This window comes from Rattus norvegicus, chromosome 11, assembly GCF_021556685.1.
Source record: "Rattus norvegicus strain SHRSP/BbbUtx chromosome 11, alternate assembly SHRSP_T2T, whole genome shotgun sequence".
Taxonomy (NCBI): Eukaryota; Metazoa; Chordata; class Mammalia; order Rodentia; family Muridae; genus Rattus; species Rattus norvegicus.
Window position 1 is genome coordinate 94,791,485 of NC_141544.1, and position 12,690 is coordinate 94,804,174.

A 12,690-nucleotide genomic window follows, 5' to 3' on the forward strand; every position below is an offset into this window, starting at 1 on the left:
TTTGAAAATCCAAAATAGTTTTTTTGAATCCCACTGAAGCACTTGAACCAAAGAGGAAAGAGGGGGAAGGGGAGGAAAAAGAGCCTATATACCCTCCCTCTAGTGTCCCACATAGTGATAATCGTTAATTCTAAAACATATTTACTGTTTCATTATTGTAAGTATGGGAAAATTTATTGTAGATAATTTAAAAATAATAAGCACAGGCATTTAACTTGCTTATTATTTTCCAAGTTAGAAGCAATCACTTTAGAGTTATAATATAATTTTTATTTTTATGTTTGATAATTTAAAGCTTAAAAGATGCCTCTGTGGTTAAAACACTTGCTTCTCTTGCAAACTTAGGTTTGATTCCCACCACCCACACATGTCTGGTAGCTCACAACTGCCTGTAACCCCAGTGCCAATGGATCTACACCTTCTCCTCACCTTCACAGGCATTGCATGTTCACGGCACATGTACCCACAGGCAAAACAACCATATGCACAAAATGAAAAAAAAACCCAATAATTTTAGTTTTTCTCTTTGGAGTTCTTTTATATCACTTTCCAGGTCACAGGATAAAGGCAAATATTCTTTCTTTGCTCCTACCTCCTGCGCTTCTCTTTCTTTTTTGTACACCCGTGTGTGTGTGTGTGTGTGTGTGTGTGTGTGTGTGTGTGTGTTGGTATGCACATATGTGTATGTGTGTGTATGTGTGTGTGTGTGTGTGTGTGTTACTGGGATTTGAACTCAGGGCCTTACACATGTTGGCAAGTGCTCTATCACTATTATTATTGAAACAGTTTCACTAAGTTTCCCAGGAAGGCCTTGAACTTATGATGTGCTTTTCCAGCCTCGTTAGTAACTAAGATTCCAGACGGGAGCTTCCAGACCCCCCAAAAATGCTTCTTTTCATACAAATATTCGAAATGTTTGAAGGCCCCTGTCTTTCTGTTCAAGTGTTTCAGTGAGTTCAAGAGAGCAAAGAAAACAATTTTTTTTAAAGCACTGAAGTTTTAGAATGCTTGAATATTACTCTTCCGAATTACACGAATTCCATCCTGTCCCCGCCAGCGGGGACCCAGTTATTCAGGGTCCCGAAGAGGCTTTCCACCTGTGGGCCAAAATGGGGGTGAAGAGAAGAAGGAGACCAAGCAAAAGTTCTGTTGTCAAGGTCTCGTTTATTGAGAGAAATGTACAGCATTTAAAGCTCTGAGGCAGGAATAGAAGCGGGAACTGAGGCTTAGGGTGGGGGAGTTTGGGAAGTGCCCAAGGATATAAGGTGAATCACTACACTGCAAGATATCCTCCTATAACAAAGAGGCAACAGTCTTCTGGGGACATGTTCTTTGAAAAGGTCGAACCCTTCTCAGGAATCTGCTCAGGGACATCTGGTGTTTTGCTCAGGCTGAAACATCCTGTCATTGCTCCCAGGGTCTTCCTGGGAGAGGCTTTAGTTCAACAATCTCGTGTCTGTATGGCAGTCATTTCAAGGTTAAACTTCTGTGGCCATGCAGCCCAGAGTCACGTAGCCACCTTGAGCTATGCAGTCACAAAGCGGCTAGGCCCAAATCCAATGCAGCTCACTACATCTCCCCCGTTATTCTTTTAAAAAGGACCATTAGGTGGAAGTAGTGGTCTGAGAGAGATCAGACATGCCTCACAGAGTGCCCAGCTCAGCCATGGCGAGCCACTCTTGCAGTTAGGACTGCACCCCAATGGTTAGGAATGAACTTATGCTGTAACACACCATTCTGGGCTATACATGTGTGTTATTTGGGGGAGAAACTGGGCAGAGGAGCATTTGACCGGCCCGTACGTTTAAACGGGGTGTAGCCACTTCTGTCTTAGGATCGACCTCTCGAACCCCAGCCTTATCCATCATAGGATCACCTTGTCTCTTGCAAGGCACCATGTCTTAGATTGGTCAAGGGTCAGAGGAAGTTGCCCGTCACTGAAGAAGCTACATCAGGTCATCTTCTCATTCCTCTCACTTGAGCCCAGGGGCGAAAGAGCAGGGGCCAGATGGCATTAATATAAGAGATTGTGGAAATTGAGCCTCTCCCGATAAGTAGTGGGCACCTCATCTGGTTCTCCTCAGCTGCTATGGCCATATCACCAAGGGCCTAGTCAAGCCTCTCCTGTAATAAAATTTAGAATTCCCAATTGTTAGCAACTACTCCAGAAAGTTCACCCACTGTGCTTGCCTAACAATAGATTGGGGGAGGGTAACTCCAGACACTGCAGACACAATGGCTGCAGCAGTAATGGCTGCTACAATAGCAGCGAAAGTGCCAAGGTCTTTCCCAGGACAGTTCAGGATCGGTCATTCTTCTCTGGAACAAGCAGCAGGCAATGGAACCATGTCTGAGATCTGCAGAACCAGGGCAGAGTTCCCCAGTCCACAGCAGCTTCATGCAGGTGGCATTCCTGTGAAGCTACAGACTGCAAAATGACAACACCAGTTAAGGCAGCAAGAGTCACCAGGGGAATAAGGGGGGCAGGGGTAACAGCTGGAGTCCAGTCTTCTCCAGCAAGCAGCAGTGCACAGAGGGTTGGAGCGCAGGCCGCGGTGGGATGGGACACATGCAGTGGTAACACTGACTGCAGCAATGCCAAAATCTTTGTGATGACAAAAGATGAGGGGGAATCTTCCATCTTTCTCTCAGGGGAGAGGAATGACTTCAGGGACCTGAACCACAAGAGCTGAATCTTCATGCTCCCAGGATCAGCAAGTCTCACCAGCCACTCGGGCAGCTGGGACACTCCTGTAGCATCCTGTAGAAAAAAACACAAAGATTCCCTCTTCCCCATATAAAATATCTGAACAGGATCATGCCAATATGTGGATCTTTCTATTTCACCTAGGCAGAAGTATGCCTAGTTGTAGGGTGCCATAAACTCAGAGTGTTCCTTGGGATCCAAATTTTAAAATTGAAATAAAAGGGGCATATTTTAGCATACAGGGATAACTCCCCTTTTTTATTTATTAAAATATTGTTAAAATATTATTTATTAAGATAAGTCCTTGAGGATTAAATTGAGGACACTGATCACTTGTATTTATAAATTGACTTTTATACCAAATTATTGTCTCCAGCATTATTGTTTTGGATATATAAAGAATGAGATTTTTTGACTAACTGTTTCTATGTAAGGCCTATAATCTGCCTGGTATCATTGTCCTCCCTTGCTAAGGGGTCCAGGCAATCCAGTCTGAGTTCTTAAATGGCCTATAAAGGAACAGTACTTAGTGCTCTTAACCACTAAGCCATCACTCCAGCCCCTCACCAGCTTTATTTACCTAAACATAAGCATCCAGATTCAATCGTACTAGAAATCCCTGAGCTGGTAAGGTGAGGATGGGAGTTGAAAGTAAGCAAATGGAGTCTTCCTCTTTTTGTGAGGGAGTGTTATCAACTCCATTATCAATTTCAAAGAGCTGGGTCTATGGTTTTGTTTAGTTGTCTGAGCCAGAGCACTGAAAGGACAGTGAGTTGTCAGACATTCACACTGAAATCATCACTCACTGATTTCAAGTAGAAAACCTGCCTATAATATAGCATTAAGTAATTGTATAATTTGAGGGTTAGTAGTATCTAAAAAGGGAAACTTTTTAATCAACTGTAAACCATAAGCCATACATTGGCTATCAGTATATGAATTAAAAGCTTGATTTTTTTTTAATTTTAAAAACAGTGACTACAGCACGTAATTTAATAATCTGTGCTGAAGCAGGGGAAACTGAAGAGAATAAACAAGTGATCCAATCGTACCTGTAGCCTTTTCATTAGATGAACCACCTATAAATACAGTAAGCTCATTTCCTATGGGTTGCATGCACAAATTTATAGGAAATACAAAAGCATGCAAAGAGTAAAATTACCAACTTTGCCTGAAAAATTTGTATATGTGATAGGCCAAATATTAGTATTTTGTAATAACCAATTTAATTGCTGTTTGGAATAAGATATGTTTTACCAGGTTTCTTTTTTTTTTAAATACTTTCAAGACTCTAGCCTACAATTCTGTATTAACACACTGAAGCTTTATCTCCATAAGCCTTATGTTGCAGGGCAACAGCAGATGCCCTTGCAGCACCTAGCTGGACTCTGCCTTAAGATAGCCCTAAGTAATTCTCAACTCTCTTTTGTGTCTTACTAAGTCTTTAGCATCAGGATTCCAATCTGGACGCTATCTGAACCTACACACAAAGGTCATGACTGCCTTTTAGAACTTCTAAACTTATACAGGTTGTGATCCCAGAGGCACAGTCCCAAGAAGTGTTAGGAGTACTAACATATGCAATGTTACATCATTTGCAATAGAAACCAAGCCTATCCTCACACCTATCCCAAAGGAACCCAGGGCAAACCTGAAATTCTTGTTTCTCAAGCACACTCAAGTGAGCATTATAGATTTCCTGTAACAGCCACTAACAAGCATCCCAAGTGGGATGGTGAGAAAACAAGAAGAGAGTCCAGAAAATAGAGGTCTGCTGAAGAGGGCAAAAGCATTAAGTCACATAGAAAGACTATCAAAAGATTAACAGACAAAAAAACAAAAGTGCGCACAAAACAAAAAACAAGCGGCCGCCGCAAGATTGCCACAAAACTGAGCTGATTCAGATGGGAGCTTCCATGAGCTCAGCAAAGACAGATGAACAGGAGCAGATTCCACATCACTCCTCCTTCCCAACCAGAATCTTCCCATTGTCAAAGTCACAAGTAACACAAAACAAAGACCTAAGACACACAGACAAAGACCACTCTGGAAATACAGACAGCCAGAAAGGCAGGTCTTTTCTCCAATCCATGAGAATCGCCGAATCCTCACCAGCACCCAGACGGGAATCTCCCAGGCGTCCCTGGGGTCCCTTCTTACCTGGGGTCTCCCAGGGCAGCGCAATCGGTGAGTCCCTGGCACATCTACCGCTCACATTTGCGTCTCTCCTGAGACACGATCCTCCCTCTCAGCCTGAGATGGGAGCAGCTGCAAAACCAGAACTCCAGAACTCCAGAACTCGCGAGCAAATACAGACCCAGAGTTTAGCCGGCACAAAACACAAAGACACAAAGACACAGACACTACCTCCTGAATCAGAACCACCTAGGATCCTTTTTCTAGATTAAGATGTCTAATTATATCATACCAGATAGTAGAGAAGGGGGCTGGCCAGTGCTGTCTTAGCAGTGAATAGAGCCTGTTACTGTAGTTAGTACATTACTCTCAAAGGAAGACAGGGAAATTGTAGCACTCAAAACTATTACCACATAGGAAAATGGCGTCTCAACTCTAGTGCAACTTTGAACCCACCTGAACACTATACACATCTCCATTGAAGAAAGGAGAATTAAAAAGAATGAATGACCGAATTAACAAAGTAGGTCCAAATGTGCAGTCACAGTGCAAAAACAATATGAAAAAGCAAGACAAGTCTCCTCCAAAAATTACTAAACACATAGTTAACACCATCAAAGTGAATGACTTTCAAGAACTTCCAGACAAAGCGTTCAAAAGAAAAGCTGTGAATATACTATTAGAAAACAAAAACAAAAAGCTGACTGAAATAAGAAAATCAATCCAAGATGATAATAAAGTTCAGTAGAGATAGGATTATTGAAAAAAAGCCAAATTAAAATGATGCTGGAAATGAAAAACTCAACGAACTAAATAAAAACTTCAATAGAAAGCTTCCCAATAAAATAGATCACATGGAAAACAGTATCAGGGCTAGCAGACAAAGACAAGGAATTGTTTTACTTTAAAGGTCAATGATAAATTGAAAATATATGAACAGAATGTGGTAAAACATTGGGATTACGTGAAAAGGCATAGCTTCAAATTATGGACATAGAAGAAGAAAAGAATACCATACTAAAAGTATAGAAAATATTTTTAATAACAAGATAGAAAAAATAGACTTGGACACAGAGATACCCATCCAGGTACAAAAGGACTTCAAAACACCAAATGGACAGAACAAGAAAAAAACTGGACAGGATATTATAGTTAAAGACTAAAAACATATAATAAAGGTAGGGGGTTGGAAGTGTAAGGACAGAAACTTCAAGTCACTTATAAAAGGCAGGCCAGTCAGATAACAGCAGTTACCCATTAGAGATAGTCAAAGCCAGAAGGGCCTGGAAGGATGCATTCCAAGTTCTGAAAGACTACAGCTGGCAATCTATGTCATTATACCCACTGTAACTATCTATGACAATTACGGGGAAATAAAAAAGCATAGAAACAGATGAAAGGAATTTATGACCAGCTCTATAGGATGAAAATTAAAGGTGGCAGTTTATTCAACAAGCTTTAAGCACAATGATTGGGTAGGTTCTAACCCTCTAAGCTATCTGCATAACCACCACAGGTTCTGAGCTGCTTGTGTTTAGTATCTCCTTGGCTTGTTCTGCTGTAACTGTCCTCATGAAAACATCCTTTGGTAACTCCTCCTCATGCCCAACCTTCCTCCTCCTCCTCCTCTCCCTCCTCTTCCTCCTCCCACTCTTCTTCCTCCTCCTTCCCCTTCTCCTCCCACTCCTCTTCCTCCTCCTCCTTCCCCTTCTCCTCCCACTCCTCTTCTTCCTCTTCCTCCTTCTGCCTCACCTTCTTCTCCTTCTGGTCCTTCTTCTCCTGGACCTTCACCTACCTTGTGATTAACTCCTTTTCCTGTTTCTTTTCCCTTGGACCTCTGGCTGGAACTGGGAGTCCAGCCTTTCTATCTCCTCTGCCTGGTCACTAGCCACTCATTAGCCAATGTATTAGTCAATTTCAGATAATTTAATAATAATTCTTTACATCACATTGATAGAGGAGACTCTTCAATATGACCGAGCCCATGTCAGAACTGTAACTAGATATTGGGACACAGAAATTAGCATCTGAATACACAGAGCATAAAATCCTCCTTCAACAAGCTCCCCATAAAACACTGGAAGGATTAATTTGGATTAAAAATGAAAAAAAACAAAACAAAACACAAACAGACCCATGGAGCCATGGGGGAGAATAAACAGTTAATCCAAAGAAATGTAAAAAAATACCATAAAATGAACAAGATTATAAGAATTAATATACATCTTTCATTTATAATTCTGAATATTAGTGGTCTCAATAAGAACAGGAGTAGTGAGGGGTTGGGGATTTAGCTCAGTGGTAGAGCGCTTGCCTAGGAAGCGCAAGGCCCTGGGTTCGGTCCCCAGCTCCGAAAAAAAGAACCAAAAAAAAAAAAAAAAAGAACAGGAGTAGTATATGGGATAGAAAACAAGATGCATCTCTTTGCAGAAATACACCTTACTATCAATGTTAGACACTGTCTTAAAATAAAAGTTGGAAAAGGTATTTAAAGCAAATGAAACTAGAAAACAAGCAGGTATAGCTATTCTAGTATTTGATAAAATAGACTTCAAATAAAAGCAAGTATTAAGAGGTAAACAAGATAATTTCATGCTCATGAAAAGCATAATATACCAAGAGTATAATAAAATTCTAAACATACACCTACCAAACACAGACTCACACAGTTTCATAACAAAAAGAGTACAAGATGTAAATCCATAGATCGGGAGACTTCAGTGCTTCACTCTTTCTATCAGATTATCCTGACAAAAATATATAAATATTAGAGGTAAATTACATCATAAACCACATGGTTGTTATGACACCCACAGAATATCTACCCTAACACCAAAGGACATACATACATCCCTGAAGAAATAAAGAAGTTAGTTAAAAGTTCATAGAACTGAATGGAAATGACAGCACAAAATACCAAATTTATGATACAAAATAAAGGCAATCCTAAGAGTATTGTTTATAATGCTAAGTGCTTATATCAAAAAGTTTGTGAAATGTAAAATGAACAACTTAATGATGTACCTTCAGGTCCTGGATAAACAAGATCAATCAAGTGCAAAAGCAGTGCACGAAGAGAAACAATCAAAATCAGGGCAGAAACCGGTTAAGTAGAAATAAATAACAGGACAATTACAAAGAATCAATGAAATGAAGAGTTGGCTCCTTGAAAAGATAAGCAAGATGGCAAACCCTTTCCTAAATTGACAAAATGAAACAGAAGACATAAATTAATAAAATTACACATGAAGAGAGCCATTACAGCAGGTAACTATAGAATTTAGAAAATCATAAAGATTTACCTTAAAAAAGTTTACTCTATCTAAAGACTATACATGGACTGACCCTGGACTCTGACCCCATAGGTAGCAATGAATATCCTAGTAAGAGCACCAGTGGAAGGGGAAGCCCTGGGTCCTGCTAAGACTGAACCCCCAGTGAACTAGTCTATGGGGGGAGGGCGGCAATGGGGGGAGGGTTGGGAGGGGAACACCCATAAGGAAGGGGAGGGGGGAGGGGGATGTTTGCCCGGAAACCGGGAAAGGGAATAACATGTATATAAGAAATACTCAAGTTAATAAAAAAAAAAAATTGGAAAAACATCTTAAATAAATGGATGATTTTCTAGTTGCAAACTGCATATCCTAATTAATTCAAGATGAAATAAACAGACTTACAACTAGCACTTAGCTTGAAGCAGAAATAAAACGTACCTCAGTCAGTGAAAGTCTAGGATGAGATGGATTCACGGAATAATTATACCAGAACAAAGAATAAAGCACCACTACTACTCAAATGCAAAAGTCAGATGACTATCTTGATAGATGTAGAAAATAGCTTTAACAAAATTCTACATTCCTTCACGATAAAAGTCATGGAGAAACTAGGAAGGGAGGCAGAGAGATTAGGCATGTTAGCCTAATAAAGGATATATGCAGCAAATCTATAGTCAATATCATGCTAAGTGGAAATAAACTTAAAACATTCCCACAAAAATCAGGAAAAAGGATGAGAGGATCTACACTCTCCACTTTTATTTAACACAACTCTTGAAGACTCAGTTACAGAGCTATGACAAGTAAAGGAAACAAAACGGACACAAATAGATAAAGAAGTATTCTTACTAACAGATGACATAATTATCTGTAGAAGAGAGCCTATAGACCACCACCAACAACCAACCAACCAACCAACCAACCAACCAACCAACCAACCAACCAACCTACCAAAACAACGACAAAGAAACAAGCTAAAACAAGATCAGAAGCTTGCCATGTTGTTCAAGAGAAAAAAAAATCAAATCCCAAACCAAATTGAAATTAAGGGAAAGAATAATACAGACTAAGTGGACTACAAATTATAAAATCTCATCAAGCATAGAATGAATGATAGAATGAACAATATGTGAAAGGAGTCACAATAAATGGGGTGGTCCTTAGCCACAGTGTCTAACAGAGGAGATCTTTCTCTCCCAGGTAAGAAGGGAGACCCTTGTGGGTGGATCTGTATGTGGTACCCTGTTTGAAATGGTATGCTTCCTTCCCAGAAAACTGAAGTACTTATATGGAAACCTTTGTTATGTTCCCAAGATTAAAACACAAGTATCTCATCAAAGGGACATGAGGAACTGAAAATGACAGCTTACAAACAAACTCCCAAGGACAGTGTTCATTACTTTTCAGAAAGTATTATCAAGAGATATTAAATCTAAACTAATGTTAATATTAGTTTATTGTTTTTAATATTTTTAGTGGTTTTTAGTTCACAAAATATAATTTGAATAAATTTAATGCTATTTTTGAGTGGTGAGTGGCATGTGAGTTGTATGTAACTCAGAAAGCCTACATTGAAAAGAAGTATAAGGGGAAAGAAAAGAAATATAAGGAGAAAGCAATTAAACAAATGAAAGCCGAACAAAAATTTCTTATACACAAAATCCCTATCATAAATCTAGGCTAATGGTCATCACTTTTATACCTATACTGCTTGACTTCTGTATTAGTTTGCTTTTCTCTTCCTGGGACACCATAACCAAGGCAATTTGTGGGAGAAAGGATTTATTTGGGCTATGGTTGTAGAAGAGTAAGAGCCTAGGAAGGAAGTGTGACAGCAGGACCTCATGCCTGCAGGAATATCTTTGTGTGTGTGTGTGTGTTTAATTTTTTTCTTTATTAACTTGAGTATTTCTTATTTACATTTCGATTGTTATTCCCTTTTCCAGTTTCCAGGTGAATATCCCCCTAACTCCTCCCTCTCCCCTTCTATATAGGTATTTCCCTCCCCATCCTCCCCCCATTACCGCCCTGTCCTCAACAATCACGTTCACTGGGGGTTCAGTCTTGGCAGGACCAAGGGCTTCCCCTTCCACTGGTGCTCTTACTAGGCTATTCATTGCTACCTATGAGGTCAGAGTCCAGGGTCAGTCCATGTATAGTCTTTAGGTAGTGGCTTAGTCCCTGGAAGCTCTGGTTGCTTGGCATTGTTGTTCATATGGGGTCTCGAGCCCCTTCAAGCTCTTCCAGTCCTTTCTCTGATTCCTTCAACGGGGGTCCCGTTCTCAGTTCAGTGGATTGCTGCTGGCATTCGCCTATGTATTTGCTGTATTCTGGCTGTGTCTCTCAGGAGAGATCTACATCCAGTTCCTGTCGGTCTGCACTTCTTTGCTTCATCCATCTTATCTAGTTTGGTGGCTGTATATGTATGGGCCCCACGTGGGGCAGGCTGTGAATGGGTGTCCCTTCTACCTCTGTTCTAACCTTTGCCTCCCTATTCCCTGCCAAGGGCATTCTTGTTCCCCTTTTAAAGAAGGAGTGAAGCATTCTGCAGGAATATCTTTAACCTGAAGCAGAAAACAAAGAAAGTGAAGTCAAGATAGCTTCTGCCATTTCTTTAAACTTTCAAAGTCACTCCAGTGACATAATTCCTCCAATAAGGCTCCACCTAAACCTCCCTGTTAAACAATGTCATCAACTGGTGACTAAGTATTCAAACATCTGCACCCAGGGATCATTCCCTTCGAAATTACTGCGTTCTACTTTCTGTTTCCCGTAGGCTCCTGGCCATATCATGACTGCCGAAAAGTTAAAAATCTTTTCTGTGAATCCAGACAATCTCTTAGCTGTAGCCCATTGTGAAATCAAAACCAAATTACATACCTCCACCATATCATAGCACAGGCTATAAACTGCCATTGCAAAGGAGAGAAGTGACAGCATAGTGAGGGAATACTGGACCAAAGCAAGACTAAAACTCAGCAGGGTGAACTACCAATCCTCATGGATACATGTCGATGTAATGTGACTGTCTCCTTCAGCTTTGCTGTCTGCTATCTCGGTCTGGTTCTGCTCTCTGTGTGCACCTCTCCTAGATAGATATCCCACAGCTGTGTCATCTCCTACATCTTCAGGTCTCCAATTTAATCCAGACTTCACTTCTATAGAAATGACCTGTTGGGGACTCTAGGCAGGGATGCCTCTGCCACACACATGGCCTCAGCAGATGTCTGAAACCATTGACGAAGATTTTACAGACCCTTTACTCCCATATTCTTTGTGACTCTAAAGCAAGCACTGTGTAAATGACATTGCCAAGTTTGGCGGCCATCTTGGGATGGCCCCTGGCCCCTTGAATCATATTTGAAGCAGCTGTTGTTTGTCGTTTTTTCTCGAAGTAGAAAATTCTTTAGAGGTTTTCCTTTCACAAGTTGGAATGTTAACTAGCTGGGGTCTTGCCTGAGGGCACCCTTCCCCGTATTGCACCACAGATCAGGCTTCCCTTAATCTCCTTATCTCTTTCAGTATAAACCTTAGCTGCAATAGTGTTTTATCTCTTCAAACAGTACAGTTTGTTTGTATTTCTTTCCATTTCGTTACTCTTTTTTTGTTGTTGCTGCAGACCAGTGTAGAAGTGACCATTTATGATTATGTAGCAGAGTCAACTTAGGCTTTCCTGAATTCTCCTAAGCCAAAGAAATCAGTTTATTACTTTAAAATTTAGCTTCAGGCAAGTTCTTAGAACAAGTGCAGAAGACAGACACATTCTTTGCCAAAATATCACAAACATAATCTCTCACCCAGTTGCTAAAGTACTGTTCCCTCTCAGACTTCTTGAGTGGGGCTTGCATAGTCCACGCTGTTCTCAGCATTGTTTTCCAAACTACTACTAAGACAGCCCATTAAGCATTGCTTAAAGCACTCAACTACTTTTCTAGGACTGAGTTTCAAAGCCCTTTACAATCCTCTAAAAACTAACGAGATCAGGTCAGTCAGCTGCCATTTTAGTAAGTTCTTATCAAAAAGAGACTTCATCAGAGGAAGGGTTCTGGAGATCTGTAGACAGTCAAGATCTTCTCTGGGTATTCCTGTTGTTGATCATAACAGAGTAGCCATGATGGCAGAGATGGGGATTATTCATAGGCTCCATAACATGTACTTTCATTAACCAAGGCTGACATAACAAGAGTTGTGACCGAGTGGCAGATCTGCCAGCAGCAGAGAACAGCATTGTATCTCTGATGTGGAACTATTCCTCAGGATGACCAGCTAGCAATCTGGTCACAGAAGGACTATACTGGATTGCTCCCTTCCATGGAAAGGGCAACATTCTGTCCATTTTGGATTAGATATTGCATCAGGCTATGGATTTGCCTTTCCTAAAGATAATGCTTCTGTCAAAACTACCATGGGCTTACAGAACACCTTATCCACCATCATGTTATTCTAAATACATTGCTTCTGAATAAGGAGCCCATTTCACAGCTAGAGAAGAATGACATTAGGCCCATGTCACGGATCCACTAGGCCTATGTTCCCTATGATCCTAAAAGAAGCTGGCTTGATACAGTGGTA